Below are 21,117 nucleotides of genomic sequence, written 5' to 3'. Positions count from 1 at the left end.
TTGAATCCATGAATTCTTAAGTTTATTATGCGATAATCCTCGCACTTCGGAATTGTGTGGATGATGTTTTTTCGAAAGTCATATGGTATGTCGCCAGACCCGTACATTCTACAAGCAAAAGTGAGAATTTGTTTTGTTGCCGCTTCCCTCAGTGATTTTAGAAGTTCTGATTGAATTTTATCTTTTGCCTTATTCGACTTGAGCCTTTCCAAACGCCTTTCAGATTATGACTAATCTGCATCCCCTACCTCTTCTATGGTGACTGGTGAAACAGCTATCACCTCATCAGACAACTCTTCTGCACTACAGTGGCCTTCAGTGCACACTTTAGACCTATCAGCTTTGTCCTCTGCATTTAACTGCGGCATATCCATTGCACTCTTAAAATTTCCACCCTTACTCTTAGTTTCATCGTATAGTGTTTTGACTTTTCTATTTGTTGAGTCAGTCCTTCCGATAATCATTTCTTTTTAGATTTCCTCACATTTTCCACGCGGCAATTTCGCCTTAGCTTCGCTACCTCATTGTTTCTTTCCTTAGTGGCTTGTATTTCTGTATTCCTGAATAGGCCGCGCGGGATTAGCCGAGCGGCGTAAGTGTCGCCTTGCGCGTCGAGCGAGCGGGTCGTCGTTAACTTCCGCCTGTGCCGCAGCGCCGCTTGTGTCGTAGTTACTCAGTCTTGTTGGTGTATCGGCCGGAGTCACATCGTAGCTGCGTAGCGGAGTTTGTTGTCCTTCTCCTCTTGGCGGCGGAGTTTTCTGCCCGCGCCATGGTGTCTGTCGAGTCTCCTAAATCTGTTCCTGTTCGTTTCAGTTTTCACAAGAGTACGCGTCGTGTTCAACCTGGCTCCTCTGAAATTCAAGATTGGTTTGCTGATGTTATCCGTGTTACACCTGATCAGGTAGATACTGCTTACTTGATTCTGATTTCTATGCATTCTTTGTGAAGTTTTATGATCCCGTTCGAGTAGAAAGACTTCTCTCCCGAGTTGGTTCTAAAGTGTTGTTTACACATTGCGATGGTTCCGTTAGTTAAGCCCTCCTTGAAAATGCGGCACTCGAGTATACTCCGGGTAGAATTTATAACCTTCCTCCTGGAGTGGACGATTCATTTCCTAAAACGGCGTTGCTTCCGTTTGGAGTCACACGGCATATCCGATGGTAACGCTGGTCAGCACAACATCGCCTCCAGTGTTACAATGGTATCCGGACTGTGGACATGTGCGTTAAAAAGAATATTCCTTCCCACTTAACTGTTAGTGGTTACCGAATCCATGTTACGTATACAGGGCAAGAAGGAACTTGTTTTCTCTGTAACGAATGCGGTCATCTCAGATCTGACTGCCCGCGCCGTACTACTGTTCTGACGTCGTCTTATCAAAAACGTCTTCCTTTAACGTTAGCAGACATAATAACTTCGCAGTCAGCTGTCAGTCGGTCTCCAGCTTTAAGCGATGTAGGGGCAACATCACCCCCTACTCCTCGCGGATTTCCGCCGTTACAATGACGCGTCCCAGTGCGGCCTCTGTCCACGAGGGGACGACGGCTCCTGCAGCGCACGTCAAACGCCGGCGGACTGAGGACGGTACAGATTCCGAGGACGCCCCACACCCCACTCCAGTCTCGTTCTTCTGACTCGGCGTTGACAGAGGGTGCATCTTCTGGCGGTAATGCGTTGTCTACTGAAGTTGATTGTGATTCCAATATTACCAGAGATGATGTAGCTGCTTCTGTTGATGTTGAAATGTGCGTTCAATCTGCGTCCCCCAGTTCACCCGTCGACGTGACGGTTCCTGTGGGTTCCGTTGTTCCCGCAGAGACGTCGCCTGCTGGCCAGCCTTTACAGTGTTCCAGTGCAGTACCACCCCTCCTTCACGCTGAGACGGTCGAGCAACAGGATTCTACGGGTTCTCTTCCTGATGTTCAGGAGATGCCACCCGACACCAGTACTTCTGTACCTAATGTTGCTGTTACTCGTTCTGAGCTGTATTCCCTGATTTCCGATAAGTGCGGTGACGACGGCTCCTCTGTCAAATCGCAGCTTGACGTGCTCCCAACCTCTCCACATCGAGAGTGTGTTTTCACGGAGTGGTGCGAAACAACGTTTTCAACCTGCCCTTGACGCGGCGCGTCGTAAAAAGAAAAGCGAAGATTCCTCGGCGGCAGGTGGGGAGGACTAGCATTGTACCGTCTTTTTCCCGCCTTCGGACGTTGGGGAGAGACGGACGTGATAGTGTTTTTTCCTTAATGTTGTTTCATTGACCTTACATGTGTTAACGGATGCAGGCGTATACATTTCTAACCCTCAGTGTTAATAGGATACGTTCCCAATTACGGCTTGCTGCGTTACGTCAGTTTATTTACGATTCCCAAGCTGATATCGTGTATTTACAAGAGATATTGCTTGATGTGTTTTGTCTTCCTGGGTATTCTATGTTTTTCAATATCGCGCCTGAATATTCTACCGGTATGGCTTTGCTTTATCGAGATGGAATCCCGCTGACGGAGTTCGAAACGCTAGGTGATGGTCGCGGTATAGGCTGTAGTTTTTATGACCTCGCCTTAATTTTTCTTTACGCTCCGTCTGGATCCGGTCGTTCATGCGATCGCGCGCGGCTTTATAAGGAAGAAGTTGTTTATTTACTCCGACGGAACCCACGCAAGGTTTTGTTAGGGAGCGATTTTAACTGCGTCTTACGCCGTGTTGATCAGACCCCCAGTGACTTAATGATATGGTGACGTCCTTGCATCTCCAGGATGCTTGGGTTTGTAGATATCCTACATTGGTACGGTTTACGTTCTTTACAGCTACTTCAAGTAGCCGATTGGACCGCATTATCGATTGATGTAATTCCTGCCACTTTCACTGATCACTTTGCTGTTTCCATGACTTTTAACCACGTCCCGCAGCGGGTCCATCTCTCGCGCCCTTTGTGGAAGCTAAACACTCTACATCTCACGGACTCCTCTCTGGAAGGCATCGTCGCAGGCGTTTGGCGGCGGACAGCCCAGTCCCAGACGCGTTATTCCTCACTTCTCGACTGGTGGATTACCTTTGCTAAACTCCGGGTCGAAATACACTGAAGCATTTTAGTGCTGAAAAAGCGGCTGAAATAAGGCGCACTATGGAATTTTACTATGCCGTCCTTCGCGATCTTTACGATAATGCTCGTCATGCCCCTTTGAGGGTCGTCTATGTCCGCCGTGTGAAGGCAAAACTTCTCCAACTCAAACACAGGCAAGTGGATGGGGTCCGACTGCGTTCCCAGCCTCGTTCAATCGTACAGGATGAGTTGACCTCTCTCTATCATCTTCTCCGGCTTCACAAGCGATCTCAAAGGACGTGTCTTTCTACCATTCGTTCTCTAGATGGGCGTCAGTGGTCCTCCCAATCTAATATCATGCGTGAACTTTATGCTGAAGTGGATTCAGACTGTCCACCGTCTGTTCATTTCACCTCCCTCCTTGATCGTGTTGTTACACCAGCACTCCAGGAAGAGTTTTTGTATTCCATCGCGATGATGTACTTGATATTGTGGCTCGTTCTCCCTCCCATAAATCACCTGGCCCCGATGGCCTTCCCAAAGAATTTTGTATTCGATTTTGGCCCCTAATAGGAGATTCGATAACTTCCATGGTGAGTGAAGTGTTCCACGGAGGCCTTCTCCCGCCCAGCCTTTTGTCGTCTTACGGGAGCGCGGGTTAATAACCAGAAATGGCGTTTACTCAGTTTGCGAGGATTTGACGCTTTTGAAATTCCATGTGCTTCACCCGATATCGATCGTTGGATGTTATAATAGACAGCTGTCCGTTGAAGATGGCTACGATAAACTGGAAGTCTCTCACGGATAAGATTCAGGGTGCAGTCACTGAACACGAGCGTCGCTCCCACTCACTTCTTCATAAGGTTCGGGCCATGGAAACGTATGTGTTACGTAAGGCTTATTTTATTCCACAAATCTTTCCACTTCCTGCGATGATGTCCCGCAAGCTGCAAAGTTTAACAGGCAGGTTTATCTGGCGCCACTCTGTATTTCGCGTGCGCTATGGGGTCATGGCGCAGCCCCGTTTGCAGGGAGGTCTGGGCCTCACTGACATTCGGGTTAAGGCTTCTGCCTTATTCATCCGTCGCACCGTGTTAACGTGTCAAAGCGCCTCCTCCCCCCCTCCCCCCCTCCCCACCGGTCACTTACAGCTCGCCTATATGACTGTATCCGACCGGCGAGTTTAACACCGCCAATAGATATTGGTAGGATTAGTTATAAATTACGGCACGTCAGGAAATTTGTTCTTGAGGTCAGTTATTTAGGAGTAAATATCCCTTCCCGAGCGAATCTCCCCCTAAAAATGCTGTTAAGCCGCTGGCCAGTTCCTTATAGTATTCCCTCTATGGAAGCCCTGTCGCCAGAAACGAACTGGAAGATTGTTTGGTCTAACATCAGCCTCCCGATTTTCCCGATGGAAGTGGCGTCCTCGTGGTACCAAGTTGTTCATGGTATTGCACCTACCTACGTGCGACTTTTTCGTATTGGCCTCAGTATAACGGATCGCTGCAATCGTTGCCATGAAACTGATACATTATTACATCGGTTGATTTCCTGCGGTCATGACCATTGGAGTTGGCTTCCCCGACAACTGGCTTTTCCCCTCAGGATGTCGGAGGCGTCATCTCTGGGGAGATTCTCGAGCGTCCCGATTCCACCTTCTTTCCTCGATCGAAGAACAATACCGTCATGTGGCTTGTTGGCCATTATGTCCACTACGTGATGGTTCTAACATTCTGCGTGGTGTCTGTTGTTCTATATCGTGTCTCCCTACCACTTTCGCGCAACGACGCTCTGAGCGTGTTTTCTAGGGAATTGACTAGTTTGAGCCTGGGACCTGTTGCTGGTAAGGAGACGCCAGACCACACATGACATGTAGAGTTCAGAAGAGTTCAGTGAGACTAGCCATGATATAACCAAATACTTAATGATTTCAGCGTCAGCTCCACTGCACTCCCTGTAAAAGAATCTTAATACTAACTAAATTTAATGGAAGGGGTTCAAGGTTTTCCTATTTTTAGTTAGCTGGTAAAATAACGTCGAAAAAGCAGTTAAGTTTACCATTGGAAATTTTATTCTACTCACAAAACATCGTTTATAAATTGCACTATTGATAAAAGGAAATGTTTTAGTACAGGATGGTAAAAACCAACTGCGTTCAACAAAAATGTGAACGAATATTCCCTGAATGGGTTTACAAGTTCTACAACGGATCGAAGGATGACCTATGCCATATCACATCTATAATTTAGGTTTAAATTATGTTTCACAAAAAAGCAAATTATCAAAATGGTCTACAGTGACCCTCAATTATCTTTAATTACTTATCTAACTTGTCGTAAATTACAGTGGCTGATGTGGCTTCTCAATAACTATATAACAGAAAAATCATCGCGTTTAAGATTTTTACTTCAAGTGGCAAATGTGAACACCATGAGCTTAAATTGACGATCGACACTAGTATTACGCAAAAAGGGGGTGTAACAGATGAGACTTCTGCAGTTCTGAGTGAAGCTTTATGCGCTGCTATGCGCCATCGCGTGCGTTCATTACCTTGTCGGTGTTCGTCAGGGGACGGCGGACAGCACAGCTCCGCTCACCTCGCCGTCTCCGAAGCAACTCTTTCCTAACTTCTCCTTACTACAATTTACCGAAGTTGGTTTAAAAAAACTATCTGGCTGTGTTTTCATCTGACCAATCAGGGTCTCAATGTTAACCTTAAGATCTGCTTACAAAAATTCTGTCTATCCAATGAGAAACGTTATACTTTTCGTGGTGGGGCAACGTTTTTAAGGTTTGCAACGTAACAGAGACACGAAAAAGTCTCACGCTAAAACTTGCAGCTGGTGTGGTCCTTTTAGCGTTATCGTAAGATCTATACTGTTCTTCTGGAGGGCTCTATCTTTTAACATGGGCTGGGGGGTGGTCCTAACGTAACACAGACGCAGGAAAAGTTTCACGCTAAAACTTGCGGGTGGTGTAGCCCTTTTGTATTATCGTAAGATCTATACTGTTCTTCTGGAGGGCTCTACCTTTTAACATTGGCTGGGGGGTGGTCCTGACGTAACAGAGACGCGAAAAAGTCTCACGCTAAAACTTGCGGGTGGTGTGGTCCTAGCGGTTAGCTGGCGACGTGGGTGTCCGTCCGTCCCTTATCGTAGGGCCTTCCAGCTTAACACAGTTCTGCTCTCGGCTTCTGTTCTCGTTTCTCCCCTCGGAACTGCGTCTGTCTCACGGTGGGTAGGTATGACATGCATTTAGGCATTCTTGGTTAGTCTGTGGTATTCCATTTGCTCACTCGTTATTGGTATTACTTTGGTTAATTTAATGTCACGATTTATTCGGAGCTATGTGACATACTACTGGATTTGCTTATCATGTCAGGGTTTTCATGGAAGGTGTTGGATTTGCCTCACACCTTACATGTCACCACCCTTCGAACTTAATTTTTGTACTGAAGTTAGGCAATGATTGAATCGTTGTGTAAGCCAGTCAAAAATTATTGCTTTATCTAAATTTTGATGCCTACTGTTCAGCCACGTTTTTCTGGTTCTGTGCTAGTTTGTATTACTAATTTATATTTTTATATTCTTCCACATTATTCTCAAAAATGACAAGAGAAGAATATTTTTATGCTATTATTAATTTTTAATTATTTTCTTTCTTTATTTAAGTGTGAAGCTTGTTTTTTAAGAAGTTTGCTATCGAAAGTGAGGAGTCTTTCACATCAGTTTTCTTAGAAATATATTTTTTTTATAAATGTAGTAATTAAGTAAAATCTATTCCTAACACATTTTCTAAATATCATGTACAAGTAAAATGTTTTTGTTTCTAGACACTCATTTCAACATTGTTACACTAACAAATAAGAATTATTTCCAAGAATTGCTTTGACAAAGAAATATACATACACGAATATTGAGATATTATCCTAACAAATGGTACAAGTGTTAAAAAAAAGGGAAAACATCCAACAAGATAATTTTTTATTCTTTGTTTTTATAAGAAGAAAATAAGTAAAATACAGTTATTCTTTTATTTGTGTGAGGAGAAAATAAGTGGCATATAGTTTTAATGTTTATTATGTCTTACTTTTGTTCTTTATATACTGTCCATTTCAGAACTAATGACTTATTTTTATCGATAGTCTATTTTTTACTTAAGTCCATAGTGAATGACTGTTATTTTGTATTTTATTAGCTGTCTGGTGTGCTTAACTTATTTAGTTTTTCACACGTTTCTTTTGCACAATTCCTACATCACATAATTTGATTTCACATATTCACACAATCCTATGAATGTTTAAGCATGAGGTTGGCGAATGTTTTTGCACGAAGGTGATGGACTTGAGCGAGATGGATGTGGGCAAGTATTTGATGTACAGCTTCGTTCGTCGTTCCTTGTTGGCTTTGCAAGTGTGTGCTGCTGTTGTGGAGGTCCCATAATGGAATGGAGCTGTGAGTGCAGAATCTCGTGGTTTACTGGCTTTCTATGCGTGAAAGTCATCGTTATGTGTCGCTGAAAGCGGTCGTTTCTCGTTGTAATACTTCGCAGACGACTAGTTTACAATAGGATTGGGAACTGGGAAGGTATGTCGTCTATTCTTCACCCATCTTCTTTCTTGGTCTCAATCTTGCGAGTCTTCAACTTCTGTTCTTCCTGCTTTTTCTCTGCTTCTTACTTGCTTCTTGGTTCTTCTCTGGGCAGGATATGGAAATATTTATCGATAACTAGTCGCTTTGAAGTTCTCTTGTATCTTGTTTTCATCGCCAAGGCGTTGGATGAGTTGCCATGCCCCCCTTTCTTATTTTTTATTGTTTGTGGACACTTCTATGGATTTAGATGTTCCACGATGTATAAGTGGCGGAAGAAAGAATGTGTGGGAACGTTAAATTTGACGCCCCATTCCTTCCTGTACGTTTTTCTGATTTCACCCTTTTGTTTTTGTCGAAATGACTTCGTTTGTTTTATTTTAATTGATTGCCTTCAATAAGTGTTTTGGAAAAAACGAGAATATTTTTGTTTTTTTGAAGGAATACACTGCCATTTGAGTGTATGTTTCGGTATATTTCCTGTGTTAAAAAAAAAAAAAAAAGCGGTATCGGCAGCGTGATAGATTGATAAATTATTGCATTTCATGGTTCACTGGTTCATAAAAAAATAATATAAAATAAAAAATAAAAATAAAAAAAGACCCTGGTGCCAATATTATTTCTCTTTTTTCACTTCATTAAAATTTTTGTCTGTGTCGTGGTAAAGGTCCAGGGATCGATTCCAGACCTTTCTTCTTATGTTTTTACTGACTCAGCTACAATTCTAAAAACAAAAAAAACAAAAAAAAAAGAAAAGAAAAAGAAAAATCGCTGCAGTCATGGACTGTGCGGCTCGTCCCGGCGGAGGTCCGAGTCCTCCCTCGTGCATGGGTGTGTGTGTTTGTCCTTAGGATAATTTAGGTTAAGTAGTGTGTAAGCTTAGGGGCTGATGACCTTAGCAGTTAAGTCCCATAAGATTTCACAAACATTTGAACAGTTTTATTACTGAATATTTTTGTATTTCCTTATTTCATCAATCGTGTGACGTATTTCTTCTGTTACCCGTGGTTTCTTCGTAGTTACCTTCCTTGTAGCTATGTTCTTATTCTGTCGCCACTTCCCTTTGTGGATGCCCTTCTTAGAGATGTTGATTTCTCTTCAACTGAACTACCTACTGAGCAGTTCCTTATCGCAATACTTTTGTACAGCTCTTCATTTCGTGGCTCTTCCATATCTCATTTCTTTGCCCACTGATTCTTCCTGACTAGTCCGCTAAACTTCATCACTACTAAATTGTGATCTGACTCTACGTCTGCTCCTGGGCACGCCTTACAATGCAAGATCTGATTTCTGAATCTCTGCCTGACCACGATGTACTCTCACTCTAATTTTCTCATGTCTCCCAGTCTTTTCCAAATACACTTCATCCTCTTGTGATTCTTGAACAGAATTTTCGCTCTTGCTAGCTGAAATTTATTGCGGAACTCGATTAGTCTTTCTGCTCTATCATTCCTACTGCCAAGCCCATATATTGCCAGAACGCTTTTCTCCACTCCTTCCATTACAATCGCAGTTCAGCCACCCGTCACTATTAGATATTCGTCTCCCTTTATGTGTTGAATTACCAGTTCAATATTCTCATTTGCTTTCTGTACCTCTCCATCTCCAGCTTGAGAGGTCGGCATGTATACCCGAACAATCGTCGTCGGTGCTGGTTTGTTGTCGATTGTGATGAAAACAAGCCTATCACTGAACTGTTCGCAGTAACACACTCTCTACCCTACCTTACTATTCATAACGAATCGTACTCTCGTCATACCATTTGGCGTTTCTGTTGATATTTCTCTGTACTCATCTGACCAGATATCCTTGTCTTCTTTGAATTTCACTTCACTGATCGCCACAATATCTAGACTGAGCATTAGCATTTCCCCTCTCAGATTTTCTAGCTACGCTACCACGTTCAAACTTGTGACATACCACTTCTTGACTCGTAGAACGTTATTCATCTGTTGGTTACTCACTGTTTTTCTCACGGTCACCTCCCCCTTGGTAGTCCCCTCCCGGAGATCCGAATGAGAGACTATTCCGGAATCTTTTGCCATTGGAGAGATCATCATGCTGCTTTTTCAGTTGAAGCCTCATGTCCTGTGAGTACACATTATGTTAATTCAATGGCTTATATTGCCTTCTGCATCCTCATATCGATGCTCATAGTGCTGATTCTTCCGCCTTCAGTGGCAGTTTCCCATCCCAAGAGTAAGAGGGTGCCCTGAACCTGTGTCCGCTCTTCCGCCTTTTTTCCCAAGGCCGTTAGCAGAACGAGGGTGACTTCTTACGCTGGAAGTATTTGGCGGCGATTACTGACGACTTTTATACAAAATTTAAGTAACAGTGGGTTTCGCACCTGTGACAGAGGACGTTTTTGATCACTAATCAAAGACACTAACCGTAGGTGGCAGGGGACCCTTCCTGGACTGTATACCGGAGCTTACTTATACTTGAGAGGGGTCAGGTCAGTAGGGTTGCAGCCCCACCCACGATGTCCTTAAAGTTTGGTTGAAACGCTTAGGCGTTACCTGCGGTATCGAACGCCGTCTCGTTGCTCATCGCTCTGCGAACTGTGACGTGTGTGGGGATCGATGCGCCAAGGAAAGTTTTACTGACGCCCTTCATGCAGCCCCCTGAGGCCCTTTCGTATCTATTTTGATCGGTGATACGACCGAAATGATTTCCTCCGCTATCCGCAAGAAAACCTCGTGTTTTCAACGCTGGCCGTCGCGAGTTCTGACCTCCGTCGCAGAGGCCTCATTAGAGGGGCTGAAACGTGGATAAGAGGCTGCGAGCACGTCCGCATCGTGTGGCGTGTCCTCGGTGGCGTCGGGCAAAACTGCGGTCTGATTTGCTGCGAATGCGACGCAATGAACTCACCTCACGGCCCACGTCGCCTTTTTTCGCACGTACCGACACCTCGGTGTCTGAGGCGTCGCCGAACCCGCGGGTATCGTCACCGGCCGCCATGCTTTGGCACCTCTGCGCAGGAAGGCTTTATACGTTTTTGAGCCAAATTACAAACTTGTGTCACGCAATGGGAGGCAATAACGGGGTTTCGAGAAGGTGACGCTTTGATTCTGTTGTGCAGTGTATCTTGTGAGCCGTAACATAGGCAACCCAACCTGCATCATTTTCCCTGGATGAGGATAGAGTTGCCAAGGTTAAGGTGCATCAAATACACCCTAAGAGGAAAAAAGACGCATCACGAAGCAAAGTGGTAACAAATTGATATGCGTGAAGGTAACAACAGAAATTGCAAACTTTTGAACTTTGCCGAAATTGCACGGTTGTGTGACGCTGCTGAGCAGTTTCATCGCATTGCTAGCAGCCAGAGTAATCAGCGTATACCAGGGCGTAACGTCGTCGCAAATTTCATTGCGTGTGCACGGTTGGACAGCAACTATGCTTCGCCTTCAGGCAAGTGAGCAACATACGGAGGTGTCGGCATTTGAGAAAGGCCGTGTAGTTGGGCTGTAACCTCCCCCTCACTTATCGACCTTAATTACAGTAAAATTTAAACCGCGTGTACCTAATGGAAGTTTGGGAAAAGCAATCGTCACCGAAATTAATCTGTCGGTAAAGAGGGGGGAAGGGTTACATATAAATGAAAGGAAAAATGCAAATGAAACTGGTGGAAATTAATTTTGAAAAGGGGTAAAGTTAATAAAGAAACTAAATGTGCGGTCGTTGCGTTAACAACTAACTGGCGTTAACTGGATGTTTGCGATTTGGGGAAAATTACGGTCGGCAGTCCTATGGACAACTACTGTAATAAATGAAAAAGAAAGGTTATTCCACATCTAATTAGCACTAAAAGCGTGTCAACTGAAGGTTGACACGTGTTGTGTGAAAACTGAATGTTTGTCAAAAGTAATATATTTCGCTACATTCTGACTTAAATTAGCAAAAGAATTAATAAAACCGGAAAAAGTTAATTTAGTGACTGAAATTAATAGTGAAATTTGTTTCTGAAGAACTACGAAATTCAATAAAATAAGGTTAGTCTTGGGGTACCTCAACAATCATTTCAAAAGCTGCTGCAATCTACGCAATTTAGAAATAAGTGATTTAACTTTGAACTTGAATTACATGATTCTGAACAATTAACAATAGTACGTACCAAGCTGAGCCGCAGTCACAGGTAAGCTAAAATATGGTAACAAAACTCGCACTCTTAATTTGTACTTGTGTAATCTAAATATTGTAGCCAGCTATGAATACCTTAACTGAACTTTGACATTAAAGCAGTGAAATCGAATGATATTACTTTAATGCTGGCGTTTGAATTTCAACGACACTCGAGTTCATTTCGGAAAAGGAAGGGACCCTGCTTTGTAATGCAATTGGGACAATGAGAAACAAAGGTTCATGCTAAGTTGCTGTATTTTAGTTATGCTAATGGAATAGTTTGAAAATCTGAGGTCTGCCATACAGTTCTAAAACTTTACGTGCTTTCAGTCTTCCTTGTTGGTTGATTGAAGGTTTCAAATCGTCGATCGAGGAGGTGGCGACAATCACGCATTGTCGGCCGTAGCTGTTGCAGAAGCTGGATGTTGGCGCGCTTTCTTCTCGACACGGTCACCAGGCGAAACGGGCTCTTGATGTGTGCCAGCTAATGTTTCCCGTCCGCGTCACGGTGCCAGAAACTATCATAGCAAGTCGAGCGCAATTACATGCTGCCAAACCCCGGAAGCGCGGCAACTCGCGGGAGCATCACACAACACACCTGCTCCACCGCCCTACTCCAGCCAGACCCACCTCTGCCCGCGCTCCACGCGGCAGAGTTAACACTACCAAAGATTCTAAACACTTTGGTTCTCCACACGACCTATCGATGTAATCGTTCGATAGCACTGTTTTCCCTAGGCGAGACCCAGCGTAAAAATACAAATAGTACTTACAAAACAAACCAATTATACATCGACATAAATGCATAAATATATATGTACAAATAGCAAAACCATTACAATATATAAAGACACAGAAATGTCACATCTTCAGGTAACAAAATAATGAAAATTATTTATAGTACAATAGATAGAAATAGGAGGAGATGCATTTCCGGCGTAACGCCGGAGTAATCGGCGAGTCGCTCGACGTTTGAATAGGAGCGATGCCTGTATCCGACGATGTTGCCAGCAGTCGACGTACACAGTGATGGGAGTGGTCGACTTAGGGAGACGACGGAACGTGATGACCGAACATCCGTCAGAAAGTCTCTCAGAACCCCGGACTCGTCATTATCATCAGTCCGTCGTGCAACTGGTGTCTCACTGTCCACCACAAGGACCAATAACGGACGGCTAATAGAAGGACCGCTGAGCTCCCGGTGCCCCATGCACCGACTACCTTTGACCTCTGTACGCCAACAAGCTTATTTGAGGTGGCGTCGGGCGCACTCGTCCTATAATCTCATTCACTGCAGTGGGGTTGTCTTCAGTGACGAGCCCAGCTTCCAACTGCGCCCCGATGACCGTTGAAGACGTCTCCGGAGACGCCCCAGCCAGCAACCTGATTGTCACCTTCTACACCAACCGAAAACAGGCATTGGTGGTCTAGGGTGCCATTCCTTTCTATGGCAGGACCCCTTTGGTTGTCATCAGAGGAACCCTGTAAGTAGTCTGTTTAGGTTTTTTTACTGGTAACGCCACCTCTGTATGAAAATCACTGACTGTGCTGTGTGCAGTCCGTCGTTGCTTTGCATTGTTGTAATACTCGCCATTGTAGTGTTGGGCAGCGGCAGCTGGATGTGAACAGCGCGTAGCGTTGCGCAGTTGGAGGTGAGCCGCCAGCAGTGGTGGATGTGGGGAGAGAGATGGCGGAGATTTGTAATTTGTCATGAATTGCTATATATATATATTATGACTATTGAGGTAAATACATTGGTTGTTCTCTATCAAAATCTTTCATTTGCTAACTATGCCTATCAGTAGTTAGTGCCTTCAGTACTTTGAATCTTTTATTTAGCTGGCAGTAGTGGCGCTCGCTGTATTGCAGTAGCTTGAGTAGCGAAGATTTTTGTGAGGTAAGTGATTTGTGAAACTTATAGGTTAATGTTAGTCAGGGCCATTCTTTTGTAGGGATTTTTGAAAGTCAGATTGCATTGCGCTAAAAAAAAAAAAATATTGTGTATCAGTTTAAGGACAGTCGTGTATGAATTGTTCAAAGGGGACGTTTCAACCCTTACAGCTCGTCGGTACATCGACGATATTTTACGCCCCATTCTGTTGCCCTTCGTGGCGTGGCATCTTCGGCTTACACTTCAGCAAGATAACGCCCTCCCAGAGAAGGTGAAAGTTTGTGCCGCTTGTCTTCGTGCTTGCCAAGAACTGCCGTCTCCTGCAAGGTTTCAGACTCCCTTCCCAATTACTAACATTTGCAGCATTATGGGCAGGACCCTCCAAAAACCTCGACATTTTCACGACTCAACGCGCCATATGGACAGAATTTGTGATGCTGTCTCTCAGGAGGACATCGGAAAAAAATAGCTGCTAGAATAAGGGCCAGAGGCAGACCAACGCCTTATCTACTTGCTTAATTGATGCACCTCTTTCTCTTGAACAAATCATCAAAATTTTAGGAAATTGTAACAATTCGTTTCTCTGTAAACGGACATCAGATCTACCGATTTTCGTTCCATTCGAATAATTCTTTAGTAGCGAACGGTTTTCTTTTCTTTTTTTTTTCCCTTTTCAGATCAGTTCTGTTTTTGCCTACCTGTATTACAGGTCGAATGATAATGCGTGAAAACATAGTAGAGATTCGGAGACAGAGACTGGAGGACGAAGTACCGGCCATCCTTTTTAAAGACCCTGGCTGTAAACTGTAGCCGGCCGCGGTGGTCTAGCGGTTCTAGGCGCTCAGTCCGGAACCGCGCGACTGCTACGGTCGCAGGTTCGAATCCTGCCTCGGGCATGGATGTGTGTGATGTCCTTAGGTTACTTAGGTTCAAGTAGTTCTAAGTTCTAGGGGACTGATGACCACAGATGTGAAGTCCCATAGTGCTCAGAGCCATTTGAACCATTTTTTGTAAACTGTAGAACATGCAAATAATATGGAGATTGGTACGACTCGCTTAGACTTCTCTAGCTGAGCCTTCTAGAAGCTGATAAGAGCTGTACCCCGTTTTAGTCACGCTCCCAGAACGTATAGCTCAAACTGCAGCTGTAACACTGTTTGTAAAACAACGCTTGATATCAACGGTTCTAGAAAACTGGAATTTATTTTTTCTAAATTCGTAGCTATGGAAAATATTCGAATTGCTTCCAGATAATTTATATTCTAAGATTGAAGTTCATCTTTCCGTTCATCGCTGTTTTTATTTCAAAACTGCCACTTTCGGCCAGTCTTCAGATCATGTTTCGCAGTTACAGAGTAACCTCTCGTAACGAAAGTCTCAGTTAAGTGTGTATAGGACAGTGAATTAATAGTTCCTTTAATAATAGTTACTCTGTAACTGCGAGAAATGATCTGAAGTTGGACGGCAATACCCGAAACAAGTTACTTTCATCTAAAACCAGCGGTCGACAGACAGAAAATAAGTCTGTTTTGTATAAGTAAGGGTCGCGGATAACTCGCTGTGACAAGTTTCATTTGATGAATTTCAGTTCTGTAATACATTATTGAAAAAAAGGTATTTTAATCTGTCCCTTGCGGGAGCTCCATCTCAAAGCCTTTAACTACAAGTTGCCCCAGATCTGTGACAGCGTTATGGAAGAAGAAAAAGAAGAAAAAGAAGAAGAAGAACAAGAAGAAGCTGGTGATCATGATGACATTGATCTGAAAAGAAAGTTGCTAAATACTGTGAAATTTCTCGTTTTCCCGCAAAAAGAAAGGTAATAAGTCTGAGAACGACAGTTTACTGATATCACTAACTGATAGTTGTTGACTACTGAAACAGTTTTTTGCCTTCACTTTTCCTTCACGCTGATGTTCGTGGACTAGTATAATCTTAAAATGACAGTTCGTTTCCCGCGTAGACATGAAATGACGTCAAAAGCACCAGCGAATCTGTCAAAAATATAACTCCCCGTTTGGCAAAAAACACCGGATTTGGCAAAAAATTACAGGATATCTGGTAAAAGGAACGCCGAATCTGAAAAAATAAGACCGAAACTGGCAGAAAAGTAACTCCAAATCGGGCAAATATGTACATCGAATATGGCAAAAAGAATTTGACGAAAATCACACCCAATTTAACCAAAATAACAATCAATTTGGTTACAAGATAACACCCAATTTTGGGAAAAAATACGGAAAGTGACAAAAAGAGCACCGAAATTGGATGAAGAAATACCGATAAGAAAAATATATAATAGCGAAATCGCGGAAATTGTAAAAAATTGCAGCCCATTTCCCATAAAGATAACACTCAATTTCGCAAAAAGTAACATCAAATGTGGCCAAACGTTACACAAAAATTATTAAAAAATTACAATGAAATCGGTAAAAAGTAACACCGAAACTGGCAGAGAAATTAGAACGAATTTCACCGAATGTGGCCATAGAATAAAACGATTTCTTCGTCTCCTAGTTATACAACATAGGACCAAAAAGCGCTAACAGTTTTGTGCACAAGCAACTGAAGAAGATGACCCGCAGGAGGATAGCGAAAGAAGAAGGAAACAATGACTACCATCACAGGTTTGGATGTATGTGAATGGCGATATGTCAACATCACGTGGACAATAGACTTCGTTCTGAAAACTGAGTCAGTGCTTGCTCGGTGGTCAGTTCACCGTTCTGCCCACATAAACTCGGAATGTGTGTGTGTGTGTGTGTGTGTGTGTGTGTGTGTGTGTGTGTGTGTGTGTGTGTGCGTGTGTGAGAGAGAGAGAGAGAATATGTGAATATCTGAACGTGTTCACGCGGGCCTCTCGCCACGCGGAAAATAGTAAACGGCACAACAAGGAGAACGGCTAGGAGATATTTGTTGTCAGCTGCTGACAGTTAATGTTTACCCTGCGCCGGTGGTGGTCTCATTGCATTCGTCAGTCACTCTCTCCTTTTCCTCCCGCAAATGGGACGTCGTCCCACGTCGGCCGCGGTAGCCGAGCGGTTCTGGGCGCTTCAGTCCGGAACCACGCGGCTGCTACGGTCGCAGGTTCGAATTCTGCCTCGGTCACGGATGTGTGTGGTGTCTTTAGGTTAGTTAGGTTTAAGTAGTTCTAAGTTCTAGGGGACTGATGACCTCAGATGTTAAGTCCCATAGTGCTCAGAGCCATCTGAACCATTTGAACGTCGTCCCGCAGGTGTAAACTGCAGGCGTTATCTGCGAACATAATTTTTGACACCTGCGTCCACGATTGTATGTAGTATTTCGGAAACAATAATATAGCGCCATCATAGAGTAAAACCTAAGCTGAAACAGTATGACGTTTCCGCAGTAGAGCAACGTCTGAAAAAAATACTGTTCTGAGAAAAACAACTCCCTTTAACTTTTGAGAACATTTCTCGTGGAGAACAGCGGTCTGGCATAAGTGCTTTAAAATGAGCACAAACAGTCTCGGTCGCAGAAAACAATGAGCAGCTAGGCCGTGCTCCGGCTCCTGTTTGTGCCGTTGACAGGTTGGCGTCGAGTATTCGGATTGTGACCTCTCGTTTTGTTAGTCCGTTCACTGGCGCCACTACGTTTGCTCGCTTTGTCTGTCCGTGAGTGGCAGCAGCGGCGTTTATCGATAGTGAGTACTATGGTACTGCCTCTGGAGCGACCTCGAGTATTTCCGTGGGAGTTCAGTTGGGACGGAGCAGCAGTGAGGTGCGACAGCGCCAGCACTCGCCGAGGGAGCTGGCGACACACGTGCACCGCCCGATGGAAGGATGTGGTCACGAGAGTGCACGACCACGTCGAGGTCCGGATTCAGCGAGTGTAACTTGAATGGATCGTTATATTCGAGTAGTGCAACTCTCTCTCTCTCTCTCTCTCTTTCTGTGTGTGTGTGTGTGTGTGTGTGTGTGTGTGTGTGTGTGTGTGTGTCCGCCGAAGTGACCTCACGCCATCAAGCTGTCAGTTGGCGGTTTTATTCTACGACGTTTCCCTTGCCTGGCTTGACTGGCAACCACCGATGGTTGGTCGTTCGGTCAGTCGTCTCAGTGGACGACGTGTATCTGGTCTTTCCACCGTTTCTCTGTTCTTAGCGTTAATGTTGCTGTATAGTGACTGTTTTAGCAATGATTGAGTTGTTTGTGGAATAGGGGCAGAAATCCATTCCAGTACGATTATGCCATAGGTGGTAAATCATTGGAAGCGGTAACGACCGTAAAATACTTAGGAGTTACTATCCGGAGCGATCTGAAGTGGAATGATCACATAAAACAAATAGTGGGAAAAGCAGGCGCCAGGTTGAGATTCATAGGAAGAATTCTAAGAAAATGTGACTCATCGACGAAAGAAGTAGCTTACAAAACGCTTGTTCGTCCGATTCTTGAGTATTGCTCATCAGTATGGGACCCTTACCAGGTTGGATTAATAGAAGAGATAGACATGATCCAGCGAAAAGCAGCGCGATTCGTCATGGGGACATTTAGTCAGCGCGAGAGCGTTACGGAGATGCTGAACAAGCTCCAGTGGCGGACACTTCAAGAAAGGCGTTACGCAATACGGAGAGGTTTATTATCGAAATTACGAGAGAGCACATTCCGGGAAGAGATGGGCAACATATTACTACCGCCCACATATATCTCGCGTAATGATCACAACGAAAAGATCCGAGAAATTAGAGCAAATACGGAGACTTACAAGCAGTCGTTCTTTCCACGCACAATTCGTGAATGGAACAGGGAAGGGGGGATCAGATAGTGGTACAATAAGTACCCTCCGCCACACACCGTAAGGTGGCTCGCGGAGTATAGATGTAGATTGTCTTCTGCGGTTCCGTGTGCATCTAATCAGTTTTTGAATAGGCAGTTTGGTCTTAACCCTGTTTGCATACTAGGATTTGGTGGAGCTAATTTGTGTAATTAAATGTTTGTCATTTGACGATGTTAACTGTTATTTTATCGTGGTATTGGCTATCGCATTTTAGGTGGATTTTGCGAGTGTGATGGTCGGCGTTTAAGCTGTCCCTAGTTTGAGTTGCCATCCCGTTAAGTGAGCATAACTTTTGGCTGCCTGTCTCACCGCTTACGCAGCTGTAGGTACTTTCCTCAGGTCGATCATGGAAGCACTGTCTGTGGATCACTCCCTTCTTTATTTGGTCTGATTGTGTCAATTGTTTAAAAATAATATTTTGTTTAAATTATTCCTATTGCTTGCGGCCCACAGCGGACAAATAATTTGAATTCTTTCTTAATAAGGCCTTCATCCGTCAGTGTAGCTTGTGTTACAGTAAATGTTTTTTAAATGATTGTTTTTAAAAATGAGTTTGGTATTTTCAACGTGTAATTGTCTTCCCCATCTGTTGTTCAGGCCTTCAGCCATTAATTGTTCTGAAGTATTGCTCGTGGCCTTCAGCCGACAAATAATTTGAATTCTTTCTTAATAAGGCCTACAGCCGTCAGTGTAGCTTGTACAGTCAATTTTTTTAGATGATTGTTTTTAAAAAATTATTTCCGTAAGTAAAGTGTACGTGTTTACCGTGCAACCTACGGTAACTGATTAAGCCCTGGCCACACCTTTTCCTGCCTTCCCTAAGTCCCATGTTTCACAGTTGACGTTCGTGGAGCTATAACTGCCACGCCCTACCATTATGGTGTCAAGTCTGAAGGTGGTCAAAAAGTGACCGAAACCGGTTTCTTCCGGTCGAGACTGTTTATGATCATTTTAAACAACTTGTTTTACTCATACGGAACGTTATGTAAACAACGGAGGGAACTGAACTGATAGATTCCATCTTCATAGATTTCCGAGAGGCGATCGACGCTGTAGCACGTTTATGAGTGACAGCAGCATATTGAGTACGTTTCCCCGTGTGTCACTAGCTCACAGTTTATTAGGTAATAGAAACGAGAACATCACTTTTTTTTTTGAGTCATCAGTCTTCTGACTGGTCTGAATTCCTCTCCCTTACACTTCATTTCAGAGTAGCACCTGCAACCTACGTCGTCGCTTTCTGTCTCTGTCTTCCTCTACAGTTTCTGCCCTCTACAGCTCCCTCTACTACCATGGAAGTCATTCCCTGATATCTTAACAGATGTTCTATCACCCTGTCCCTTCTCCTCCTCAGTGATTTCCACATATTCCTTTCCTCCCCGATGCTACGCAGAACCTACTCACTCCTTACCTTATCAGTACACCTAATTTTCACCATTCGTCTGTAGCACCACATCTCAAATGCTTCTATTCTCTTCTGCTCCGGTTTCCCCACAGTTCATGTTTCACTGCCGTACAATTCTGTGCCCCAAACGTACATTCTCAGAAATTTCTTCTTCAAATTAAGATCTATGTTCGATACTAGTAGACCTCTCTTGTGTAGAAATGCCCCTTTTGCCGGTGCCAGCTTTTCACGTCCTCAATGCTCCGTCCGCCATTGGTTATTTTGCTGCCTAGGTTGTAAATTCCTAAGTCCATCTACTTCGTAACCACCAATCCAGGTGTTGAGTTTCTCGCTCTTCTCATTTCTGCCGATCATTTACATCCTTTCTTGTTGAACATTAATTCCACCGCGTCGTCGATGTACAGATTGAACAGTAGGGGCGAAAGACTGCATCCCTTCTTACACAATTTTTAATCCGAGCACTTCGTTCTTGGTCGTCCACTCCTATTATTCCTTCTTGGCTCTTGTAAGTCTGGCTTCCATTATCAACCGAAACGTCAGAATTGCCCCTCTGGTGCCTTTACCTTTCCTAAAGCCAAACTGATCGTTGTCTAACACAGCCTCCAAGTTTTTTTTGTGTATATTATTCTTGTCAACAACTTGGATGCCTGAGCTGTTACGCTGATTGTGGGATAATTCTCGCACTTGTCAGCTCTTGCATTCATTGAAACTGTGTGGATGATTGTTTTTCGAAAGTCAGATGGTATGTCGCCAGACTCATACATTCTACACACCTACGTGAATATTCGTTTTGTTGCCACTTTCCCCACTGATGTCAGAAATTCTGATGGAATGTTAACTATCGCTTGTGCCATATTTGATCTTAAGTTCTGCAAAGCTCTTTTGAATTCTAATTCTGAACCCCCCATCTTTTCCAAATCGACCGCTATTTCTTCTTCTATCACATCCGACAAACCTTCCCCGTCATAGAGTTCTTCAATGTACTCTTTTCACTTATACGCTCTCCACTCTGCATTTAACAGCAGAATTCCTGTTGCACTCTTAATTTTACCAGCCTCGCTTCTAATTTCACCGAAGGTTCTTTTTACTTTCCTATAAGCTGAGTCAGTCCCACCAACAATCATTTCTTTTTCGATTTCTTCACATTTTTCATGCAGCCTTTTCGTCTTAGCTTCCCTGCACTTCCTATTTATTTCATTCGTCAGTGACCTGTATTTTTGTGTTCCTGAATTTTCCTGAACATTTTTGTACTTCCTTCTTACGTCAAAAAATG

This window comes from Schistocerca serialis, chromosome 10 (genome assembly GCF_023864345.2).
Source record: "Schistocerca serialis cubense isolate TAMUIC-IGC-003099 chromosome 10, iqSchSeri2.2, whole genome shotgun sequence".
NCBI classification, from domain to species: Eukaryota; Metazoa; Arthropoda; class Insecta; order Orthoptera; family Acrididae; genus Schistocerca; species Schistocerca serialis.
This window is presented reverse-complemented; position numbering follows the sequence as displayed.